The sequence below is a fragment of the Pan troglodytes genome, chromosome 1, assembly GCF_028858775.2.
Source record: "Pan troglodytes isolate AG18354 chromosome 1, NHGRI_mPanTro3-v2.0_pri, whole genome shotgun sequence".
NCBI lineage: Eukaryota > Metazoa > Chordata > Mammalia > Primates > Hominidae > Pan > Pan troglodytes.
Genome location: NC_072398.2, coordinates 35,855,915 through 35,867,983, shown reverse-complemented (window position 1 = coordinate 35,867,983; position 12,069 = coordinate 35,855,915). Strand labels below are relative to the sequence as shown.

The window sequence follows — 12,069 nt, the reverse complement described above, 5'->3', positions numbered from 1 at the left end:
TAACTGTTTTATTTACCCTTAAGCAAAACTTCAGCAATAGCTAGCTATGTTGTACATAGTATTTTAATGTTTTCCTTGAATGATTAACAAGAATGTTTAGTCCTTTGCCCTCAGTTCTTATCGTCATAAAAACCAAATCTATTTATTCCTCAGGAGAACCAGTTAATTTTTCAGTTTGCCATAGAATAGTGAGACTTTTCCACTGAAGAAAATTTCTTGATACACTTCACCACTGTATATCCATGAAACTTGGAACGTGAGTATAGAGTACAAGCAAAAAAGGCTTCAAGTTAACACAAGTCTTACCTTGTCTAGGCAAGGCCCTTGTGGTGCAAAGAAGATTAAAGGATCACTTTAGGAGGACTTGAGGGTCTAGAATGCTGGAATCCATGGGCCAGTCACCATCACATCTCAGTTAAGGTTGCTCCATATTGAAACAGACTATTCTGAAATCATGATTCTCCTATCAAGCCAGAATGCGATTTGTCTCTAGTGGTGAGAATGAGACAAAGTAAGAGCAAAGAATTCAGTCCCAGTTATTTGGCATCTTAGCAAATGACACATTAGCACATCCCAAGAGAAGTTCAATGAATTGATGTTTTGATACAGAAGAGGTGAAAAACAATGTCTCTGTACATTTCATAATACTACCTGATATTTGGAGTGAAGGGTTTATGTCAAGCTTTAGATTATTAAAAATAAGTTAATCTTAACCTTTTATTTACCCCAAACCTTTTTTCTTGATGATCTTGGGCAAATTTCTTTTTCAGAAGAGGAACATGAGACTAGAGACTTATAGTTTAAAGTATTAGCTACAGTGTAATGCTTTTTATTTTTCATATCTCAGTTGATTTTTGTCAACTATTGAGTAATTGGCCTCACCACTGCATTATTATAAAGAAGAAAGTGAACTGTCTTTTGCCTTTGATGTTTAACAAAGATGTAATACTGAGTCTTAAACATTATATACCAGAGCAATTGGCTAACTACTTTTGTCAAATCATCAGTTTCTGTATCCCATAACATTTTGTAAATTTTAATCTCCATTAGGTTACCAGGTCTTATTCCTTCTGAGCAGTTCTTCACAAATTCTTCCTTCGAATAAATGTTTAAAAATGCTAAGGTTTTTAAAAATGAGTGAGGATAAGGCAAGTAGGATTTCTGAAGCTCCTTTAATAGCCACGCATGTAGCTCTCTGCCTAACACAGCAGCAGAGCGGCAGAGAGAGAGCGCAAGCAAGTGAGAGAGCTATGCCTGTCATTCTCACAATTTTCAGTTAGCCTTTTTCTCATCAATCAACTGTAATGGCTTTGGTTGGGTAACACTGTGACACCTGATGGCTATTCAGATGGAGTTGTTGTGATATGATCAATGGAAAATGGGGCATGCTGTTGGTTTTTTCCTACTAGAAATACAGGGTGAGAGAGTAAGCAAGATTGTTTACAGCTCAGAATTATAATCGGTCAACCAGAAGTCGTGTGGTAGTTACTCGTTTCTTATTTTATCTCACAAGAAAACCGTATAGTAATGATACCTATAAACTCCCTTGAACAAGTAATTCTTGGCTCTGGAGTGCCGAATCAAGTGAAATTAAGGAGTTTTGACTTAAGTTGTACAGATAATTGCAGGAAAGCTCAGAACATGGTTGCCAGGTCACCACGACAACAAGAAATTCAGAGCTAGGTAGTGGGAGAAAAGTGGAATTAGACATGTAGCCAAGCCTAGCCTGAACTAGCTGAGTGTGGTCTGCACTCACGTCCAGTTCCCCACAATACAGCAGGCCCAGGGATTCAGGTAATGGAATTACCTAAAAACCAACTGAATAAATGATGAGGTGGTGGCAGGAAGCGAGGCTAGAGACTGAGGTGAGCCGAGAAAGCGAATGCGTATTAGGGTGGAGCAGCACCACATATCCCCTGTCACCTTGCAGCACTGGGAGAAGAGTGGGGGCCCCAGCTGCTGCAGACTTCTCTCTCTGGAAAGTGCCAGTCTCTGTCATTGGTCTTCTCTGGATAATACGCTAATTAGAGTAATGTGATTCCAGGAACTTTCAAACAGTTCATGTACCCTGCTCAACAAATACAGCATTTGAATAAGCAATTGAGTACAATGCTGGAGGACTTTATGGAATATAGAATGGATAATTAGGCAGTCAATGTTTTCTGAAATAGTATAAAATAAGAAAAAAGGAGCAAAATGCCCATTTGAAAGGATGGGCTAGGAAATGAAAATTCCAGGCTCTAGTTAGTCTATCATGTAAGAATGAAGATCTGCCTCAGAAATGTGAGACTATAGGGAAGTTTCTTCTGTCTGACTTGACTCATTTCAAGTACAAGGTCCCTGTGAACAGCTTTGCGCCTTTGAACTTGTAAACTTTAAGCTATTAAACTTTGATGTTTTAGTTTATAACTATTAGAGGAGCATTCCGAACCTGGAATTAAAATGAAATTTTATTCTCATAGTTGCTATGGCTTTTAGTTTTGCTTTCGGTTGTAACATTTTCCATTGTCATATACAAAAACTTAAAAAAAATTGTCTCTGTATTTAAAATAATACCATGGCTAGGTAGTGTAGTTGTCCTACAATACATTTAAATGAATTTGTTTTTGATAACATTTAAAAAATATTTGTAATTGATACAAATGATCTCACCAGCCCACCAGCCAAATAGAACCAGCTTACAAATTTGTGGCACATTTTATGGAATTAGGTGCCTAAATTCCTTTAATTGAACAGGGATAGAAAAAACCTTGAGTTATCTCCCAGTCCTGTCTTCTTTATTCGCCCAGGTTTTTCAGCTTTTTTTTTTTTTTTTGAGACAGAGTCTTGCTCTGTCACCCAGGCTGGAGTGCAGTGGTGTGATCTGGGCTCACTATAACCTCCACCTCCTGGGTTCAAGCAGTTCTCCTGTCTCAGTCTCCCAAGTAGCTGGGATTACAGATGGCCACCACCATGCCCCGGCTAATTTTTTGTGTTTTTAGTAGAGACGGAGTTTTGCCATGTTGGCCAGGCTGGTCCTGAACTGACCTCAGGTCATCCACCTGCCTGGGCCTCTCAAAGTGCTGGGATTACAGGCGTGAGCCACCGTTCCCAGCCCAGCTTTCTTTTCTTGATGTAGCACACGCCACCTGTGCCAGAGCAAACTGTACCATCCAGAGGCAGTCATTGTGCTTTGCATGGGGAGCACTGGAAGGTGTCCATTCCACCACCTGAGTTTAGGCTGCCTTCATCTCTTGCCTGGAATAGTGCAGTCAGCTGACTGGCTTCCACTCTCACCCTCTAATCTTTGTTTCTTCCTGCTGCTGAGTATGCTTTAGATAATGTTTTAAACTCTTTAGCCTACAACTTGTAAAAGTGCAAAAGGACTTGATGTAGATCTGCATGCTCAATGGAACTTAAAGAAAACGAATGTGATGAGGGCTTTGGAGGTGCTTTGAATGCCTTGAATGGACAGTGCTACAAAATACAAGACTGATATATTTATTCAACAAACATTTATTAAATGCCTCCTGTGTCCCAGGCACTGTGCCTAGGAGCCAGAAATAAAAGACATAATTGTTATAATATTGACAGTTACTTTTGAAGATTTACATGAAAAGGAGTCTACCCAAACAGAAGAAATATACAATTGGTTAACTAGGATGTTAATAGACCTTTATAGGTGAATAGTTGTATTTATAGAATGGTAGTTTTCTGAGCAAACAAAAGACATGCTTAGCTGTCCCCCTTCCCACAGTTTAGTTCCATATATTGTTGGATACAAAAAATGCTTTCTTCTGTGTTTCTTTCTCTTTGCTCTTTAGTCATCGGCTGCAGTGGAAGACTAATGCTCAGCCCCTGCATAGAAAATCTTTATACACAGCAAGAGCTGGTGAGAGAAATTGACTAGGATTTTGTAATTCTAGTCCCTTTCAATTAGCAACAGATGCTGCAGGGAAAGATTGTCTGTGTAGGAACACAGTACTAATGTTTCTGTGCCCTAGCTGACATGGAATGCTCATTGCAAAAAGAAAGATGTTCTTTTCCTTGGTCGAAGTTGTCACCAATGACAGATTAGATTTTTTTAACCTTTCTCTACTCCTAAATCCATTAATGAAGTCTGATTCCCTTGGAAGAAAGTTAAATTCTTGACCAATTGTAACAGCATTTCTAATTGAACACTTAAAGAATTTATAGAAAGTTTAGACATTCCAGCTGCCTTTCTGATAGTATAAAGGTATACATTGTGCTTAATTTTAAGGTTTATAAGAATTTGCCTTTGTTCTTATGTTGTCTTATTTACCAGAGATCTTTTTTTGATCCTGAAAGTTAATATATTTTTGTTCCTTATGGTTTTTTTCCCCCAAAGAGAACTTTGGAATCCTTAAGGTCAGATATTTAAAGTGAAAATTTTTTATTATTTTGAGAAAAAATCCTGTGGCATTAGAAAACTATATTTATCTTTCACCTTCTTCCCTAGTGTATTTACTACTGATTATCATTTTAATGTGTTGTATGGATCTTGTGGCCTTAAAATTGGCCTATCATTCTGCTATTTGGATAAAGCATTATGTTACTTATGTGATAAATTCTTCCAGCATCTAACTATTGGTTTATTTTGAGTATTACATAAACACTTTATTTACAATGATGGCTGCTTTTTAATTAAATTTTATATGACTTCTTAATAACAGTTCCACAGTTGCTATAACTTTGAGAGTAAAAAGAAATGAGTCTTTTCATTTAAAAAAGCCTAGTTAAGAAAAATAGTTTAGGAGTTCTAAATTACAATAGAATTTCTCTATAAGTGAAATTCTCTTCTAAGAAGATTCTGAACATATTGTATTTCCTGCTGTATCTTGGGGAGAGAAGATAGCAACAACAGAATATATTGCCAGAAGGAGGTTATGGACTTGTCTCTGGGAATTTTTGGAATGGGGATGGGTAACTATATTGTTAGTAAAGGTAAAGTGAAGAATGAGATGATCTATGTGGTGCTGCTTTAATGGAAAAACCAGGGAACTGAGTCAGATGGCCTCACCAGTCTGACAGTGTGTCTTAACACATATCTGTAAATGTGGAATATCAGATTTCCTTATTAAGCATTTTAAAAGTGATGTCTTTTAAAGAAAAGTAAATTCTGAATTTGGGATATTGAAGGCCCCACAATTGCTTAAAATGCAAGATGGTTCATGTTTATAAAACTTTATGGAAACGTTTTCGATTAAAGCTTGAGTTTAACTTGCAGTTTCTAGTTTTCTCAATTTTCGATTCAATTTCCAGTATAATGTTAGATCTGTCTTTGGTTATTTTTGCGTCATGTCTTTGACAAATCCATGCAGTTTAAATTGTATAATCTTAAAAGGCAAGGCCTGTACCCTTAGATAAACGTATGTCATGAAGCATACATCATGATTTTAGTATGTTGGAATCACATAGTCTCTCCAATGTCTTTCAGACTTCCTCAAGTCTGAGAGTGTGTACTGTTCTTCTTTCCTTTCCTTTCCCATCGCTATATAGACATCTTATGGTTGAGTCCAAGCTTTCTGCTTTTTTGCTCCTTTACTTTTGGGAGCCAAGCTTATTATAGTTGCAGTTCTGGATTTAGGGTAAACATTATTATTTTGGCTGTAAGAGGGAGACTTGGAAGACTCTGAATATCATAAGGACTATAAAACTTTGTTATTCTGTGTTTTAGCAAGCTCTTTGGCAATATGGGCTACCAAGACAGCATTATTTTTCTGAAAAATATCTTGGCTTATTGAAGAGTGTTCTATGAGGTGTTAAACATGAGTAAAGCAAAGGTAGGCAAAGCACATTTTATGTTTTGATATCTTTGTTTTATTTAATCTTACTTATTCACTTGTGAAATATCATAGTTTGAATCATTAGTATTAATCAGTAAGAGTCTATATTGTAGTTAGAATATCAGAATACTGAAGTGAAATTTCTAGAATTTTACTAAACAGTTTGCACATGTTTGATGTCCTTTAAAATTTATGGATGAGTTGAAATTTAATCAGGAGCTGATTCTATGTCTCCATTACATTAAAAGATGATAATGGTTAGATTTAGTGACCCTGATTCATTTCACTTACCACCAGGTAATTAGTCTTTTAGGGAAAGAGAGGAGTGGCTATGTATAGAAACGAGAAAAGGAAGAAGATTGAGGAATGCTTGCTCATCTTAGCATAATCCACTCTTTGGGCATCTTAGGTTAATGGAGGGAGAAGAAGTTATGAGAAAGGCTCATGAGTGCTTTTGAAAACACTTTCAGGATCATAAAATTACAGATTATAAGAGGCTGAAAGAATGTTAGAGGTCTGGCTGTTCTCATTTTCAGAGAAGCATAGTGATATACTCAGCCAAGCTCAAACAGCAGCATAACCAGAGCCCTGGCAATACATCTGTTTGACTTAAGGACAAAAATCCAGGATTCTTTGATATCACCATCTCTTTTTGAGTTTTTGTGGGAATAAACTGAGAAATTGTTTTCTGAGGTAATAGTTTGTTTTTCTCTGATCATGTTTCTTAATGCCTGTAGTGTGCCACTACACTTGTGGAGAATAAGGATACTGTTTTACCAAGCCTAGAAATTGCAATTATAGAATGTAGCGGTAGGGAATGGGGCATGCCCAGAAACTTAACACCTTGTGTTTTATAGGAAAAATGTTTTGAAAATTGGCAAAAAAAAAAAGTGGTAGAATTTATCCTTTAAAATATTTTTCTAGGCCAGGCGTGGTGGCTCGTGCCTGTAATTCCAGCATTTTGTGAGACCAAGGCAGGAGAATTACTTGAGCCTAGGAGTTTGAGACCAGCCTGAACAACATGGTGAAATCCTCTGTCTACAAAAAATAGAAATAAAAAAATTAACCAAGTGTGGTCCCATGCCTGTGGTCCTGGGACCCATGCCTGTGGTCCCAGCTACTTAGGAGGCTGAGGTGGGAGGATTGCTTGAGCCCAGGAGGTCGAGGCTGCAGTGAGTCATCATCCTGCCACTGCACTCCAGCCTAGGTGACAGGATGAGAACCTTAAAAAAAAAAAAAAAAGGAAAAGAAAACAAAATGTTTTTCTACTTGTTTCTAGAGATTTTTCAAATTTGAGGTAGGAGTTAAAGGGGATTTCTCAAATTCACTGTGTTAGTCTTTTAAAATAGCCTCAGAGACTTACATGGTATTTCTTTTCATTCTCTACTTTTGATTTTAGGCACATATACCTGATGTTTATAGTAACTATCGTGTTGCTTTATATATAAATCAGTGTTGTTGGTTTATGCTTAGATTTTTTATATAGAGTTTGCAAGTAAAGTAGTTTTGACAGCCACACAACCTCAGGCTTCTTTTTGGCAATACAGTTTCAGTGTGTATCTTAAAATTTTTAATCTAAGAATTACTGATATTTAAGGATGTTAAAAGGGCAACCAAATAAAGTCCTTTGTTCTGATAATTGAAAGAATTTTTTTTCTGTTTTAACACCTATAAAGAAATTCTACAACTGCTTACCTTCACCTGTTCTAATATTTAAGCTTCCTAGCTGTTAGGAAGTTCTTCTTTATATCTTACCTAAATACAGCCTAAATACAGAACTCTTTGTCATAGCTTAGAGTCATGTATGAAAATCAAGGACAGTTGGTCATGTTACCAATTTCACATTAATTAATGAATCACTGCTTGATATAAAGTCATTTTGAACAGTTTCAAGCTGCATTGTTAAAGGGATGGATTTAAAAATTATTCAATGTCTTCTTTTCTGGTTTCCATGAAAAACCAATTTACCTTTTTACAGTTCTTATCCTTCTCTACTACTCCAGTCAGATTAAAGATGACATTCAGCCTAGCTGCCTTCATAGTTTCAAAAGCAGTTTTCCTTAGATGGGACCAGCAGTGTCTTTAGGCCTAAGTGTGTTAGAAAGCTAAACTAATCATATCTGAGAGGAGGCAAGAAAGAAAGTCAATGGGGAGGAAATGAAGCAGGCTGTCCGTGGAAGAGAGGAGATGAAGATCCAGGAAAGATGGAAAATGGGGAGTGAAAGAGGTAGACTGTGGTTGACAGCTTAGCTAAAGTGTCTCCAGCAGTTATCTCAGGTGCCACTTCGTGTCTTGGACTAGCTAGCAAGCCCACTGAGGAGTGGGAATGTAAGTAAGCTTTGCAGGGGTGTCCAATCTTGTGGCTTCCCTGGGCCACACTGAAAGAAGAATTGTCTTGGGCCACATAAAATACACTAACACTAACGATAGCTGATGAGCTAAAAAAAAAAAAAAGTCGCAAAAAAAATCTCATAATGTTTTAAGAAAGTTTACAAATTTGCATTGGGCTGCATTCAGCCCACAGGTTGTGGGTTGCACAGGCTTCCTCTAGGGGATTCTTAGGTCTCTTGCTGCTGTCTGTGTTGCCTCCCATTCAGATTGGGGCTCATCAGACACTGTGGCAATCCACATTTGGAGCAGTACATTGGTCATTATTTACCTGTTATGGACCCTGGCAGAAGATTACTTAGGGATTTCAAAGCAGCATAAAGCCTAGTTCTTAGACTCTGCAGTTGAGCAAGTTCACAGAAACCAATACAGGAATCCACCTTGTCTGTCTCATGAAGTGCCTCTCAAATGTTTCTGCTTATGTACTTGACTGTAGAGGTGATATGAAATGAGTATCCCAGGGGACCAGTGAAATAAGATTCTGAGGTTTCTTTGAAGTCTTTTTATCTTGCAAATCTATGCAAATTTTACATTGTGTTCCATAATAGGTCTATTTATTTTAAAAAATAGTAATAGTAAAACAATACTCCATCCCCTCCCCACATACAAAAGTCTCTGAGGCTCAGGAATATGGACTGTGCTTATCTTGTGGCTTCAAGAACACACTCTCCCTCGGCCTCCCCACTAACACATTTCATCTGGGGTGCGTGTTCCCTGCAGTGCTGTGGAAAACAAACATAACATGTAGCTTTTGAGGATCTAGGCTACGTTGTTGGTGGCACTTTGGACCTTTTGCTGAATTTAAAAGGTACCTTTATAAGTATGTTAGCCATCGATTAGACAGACCCATCTGGGCAATCCTCTGCTCAGTTTTAACAAGGAACCTCATGAGCAGAGACTTAGAATGGGGCTTTAGTCTAGAGCTCCTTAGCACATGTTATTAGACCCTATAAACCATCTCGTTAATTTTTACATCTCTAAGCTAACTGGATCAGATGTCCTGCTTCTTCCTGGGCACATAAATACAGTATTCTCTCCCAAAGTCACCATACCCAAATAAGTTCTTCCATAAGGTTGCTTAGAGATTGTAAATAATTCATGTAAAGTATTAAACATGGTTTCTTACATGTAGTGAGCAGCCAAGAAATGGTAGCTGCTATTTTATTATTGCTGCTATCATTATTGCAATGTGTACCTACTGTGAACAAAGCAGCATTATAAATGGAAAGTAAAGCTGGTTGGTGGCACATTCAAAACTGATGGCTGACAGATAACTTTGGATCTTGAATTGTAAACAGGTAAAACTTTTTTTTTTTTTTTTTTTTTTTTTTTTTTGAGATGGAGTCTTACTCTGTCGCCCAGGCTGGAGTCCAGTGGTGTGATCTTGGCTCACTGCAACCCTTGCTTCCTAAGTTCAAGTGATCCTCCTATCTCAGCCTCCCAAGTAGTTAGGACTACAGGTGCACACCACCACACCTGGCTAATTTTTGTATTTTTATTTTTTATTTTTTTGAGATGGAGTCTCGCTCTGTTGCCCAGGCTGGAATGCCGTGGCATGATCTCAGCTCACTGCAACCTCTGCCTCCTGGGTTCAAGCAATTCCCCTGCCTCAGCCTCCCAAGTAGCTGGGACTACAGATGCGCGCCATTACGCCTGGCTAATTTTTTGTATTTTTAGTAGAGACGGGGTTTTACCGTGTTAGCCAGGATGGTCTCGATCTCCTGACCTCATGATCCGGCCTCCCAAGTGCTGGGATTACAGGCATGAGCCACCGCACTGGCCCATTTTTGTATTTTAGTAGAGATGGGGTTTCGCCATGTTGGCCAGGCTGGTCTCGAACTCCTGACTTCAGGTGATCCTTATAATACTAAGAAGTATACACTGCTTGTGATATGATTAAAGAAAATGGAGCAAATGAAATTCTCGAACAAAAAGATATTTAAGAAATAAAACCACTAACTATACTAGGGGAAAAACTGATTTTAGCTTCACATAATTTAACAGTGTGGCCAAAGCATAGAATTCTGTGGAGGAATAGTGCCTAGTACAGTGCCTAATTTGTGCTGCTTCATGTGTGTTGGTTGAATGAATATGATGGGTTGATACCTTATTATGGAAGCCGAATTGTATATATATACCTGATTAAGCAAGGAATTTGAATGTTATCTAATGGTCAGTGAGAATTTTGAGTAGGGAAATGATGTCATTCATCGCTTGTTTTAGACTGGAAGGAAATGTACAAAAGGTTATATTTTATGATAGAACTATGATAAATTTCCCTTTTACTTTGCTAACGTTTCTAAGAACACACACCCTTTATAAAGTCTAAGAGTACACTTCCAAAGGTGATAGTGGCTCCCTGTGAAATGGGAATGGGGGTGAGGGTAATGTATTTGAATCTGGGAGGGGTAGCATATGTACTTTGAAAGAGAGCACCCAGGGATATATCCTTCACGAGTATCATTATTTTAGAGAATCCTTGAGTATCAAATCATAGAGTTCCTAGAGCCCCTCAGCTCTAACCCTCATGTTATAGATGACATCAAGTGAATTCCTTGACTCAACCCAGGACTCCTGATTCCTAGTTCATTGTTCTTTCTCATGCATTAAAGTTGTGGAAAAAACTATGCAGATGAACAGAAGGGAGGATTGGTTTACGTAGTTTTTCTTCCCTGCTCCAGAGTAACTTTTCCAACAAGCCTGAATGTTTTCATACCATCTTGCTGTACTTTAAAAATTTAAACATTTGTGTCAATTACATATTCATGTAGGTAATAAAAAAATCTCACTGGCCGGGTGCGGTGGCTCATGCCTGTAATCCCAGCACTTTGGGAGGCCAAGGCGGGTGGATCGCCTGAGCTCAGGAGTTTGAGACCACACAGGGCAACATGGTAAAACCCCGTGTCTACTAAAAATACAAAAAAATTAACTGGGTGTGGTGGCACGCACCTGTAGTCCCAGCTACTTGGGAGGCTGAGGCAGGATAATTGCTTCAGCCCCAGAGGTGAAAGTTGCAGTGAGCCAAGATTGTGCCACTGCACTCCAGCTTGGGCTACAGAGTGAGACTCCGTCTCAAAAAATACTCACCACCCCAGAGGCAAATCAGTAAAACATCTTGTCATGTTTTCTTACCAGTCTTTTTTCTAAATGTGTACTTTTAAAATTAGAATTGTATTGTTTTATAGCTTTTTATATGTTTATATATACAAACATTCACTTAAGTATATGTAGGTGTTATTTTTTTAATTTTTTTTTTTTTTTTTTTTTTGAGTTGGAGTTTTGCTCTTGTTGCCCAGGCTGGAGTGCAGTGGCATGCTCTCAGCTCACCGCAACCTCCACCTCCTGGGTTCAAGCGATTCTCCTGCCTCAGCCTCCTGAGTAGCTGGGATTACAGGCGCTTGCCACCATGCACGGCTAATTTTTGTATTTTTAATAGAGATGGGGTTTCGCCATGTTGGCCAGGCTGGTCCTGAACCTCTGACCTCAGGTGATCCGCCTGCCTCAGCCTCCCAAAGTGCTGGGATTACAGGCGTGAGCCACCTCGCCCGGCCCTATTTAAAATGGTTATGTAGTAGTAATCCATCATACAGATGTGCCACAACATATATGATTAAATCTCTGTTGTTAGGTAGTTCTCAATTTTTCAAACAAGCAACTATTTTATAAATGCAAATAGTTCTAAGAACGTTAGGAGACTTCGAGTCATTCACATACTAGTTCGAATTAGTTAATATCTGGTTTCTTTTTACTACCTAGTTGAGAGCAGCTAGTTGGAGAATGGAAATTGTGATTTGGCATGAAGCACTTCAGGAAGAGGGTGGGCTCGGGAAGGGCTGTGAAGGGGTAGAGTTCCATATAGGCTGTTTGAACCTCAGAAAAAGGGATGTAGAAAAAG

At 38.4% G+C, this 12,069-nt stretch overlaps 1 protein-coding gene across 44 annotated transcripts in view; it reads left to right on the top strand.

The window, feature by feature from the left end:
- RPS6KC1 (ribosomal protein S6 kinase C1) overlaps positions 1-12,069 on the top strand; it is a 213,609-nt gene that overhangs the window by 187,470 nt on the left and 14,070 nt on the right. For 3 of the 44 annotated variants that reach the window (XR_008537244.2, XR_001712482.4, XR_010150500.1), the window contains one exon: positions 3,804-3,871. The exons of 40 other annotated variants lie outside the window; for them this stretch is intronic. The gene's annotated coding sequence lies outside the window, so the exon portion shown is untranslated. Of the gene's footprint in view, positions 1-3,803; positions 3,872-5,677; positions 5,784-12,069 lie in introns of all 44 variants that reach the window. One more of the 44 variants, XR_010150499.1, reaches the window with a different exon arrangement.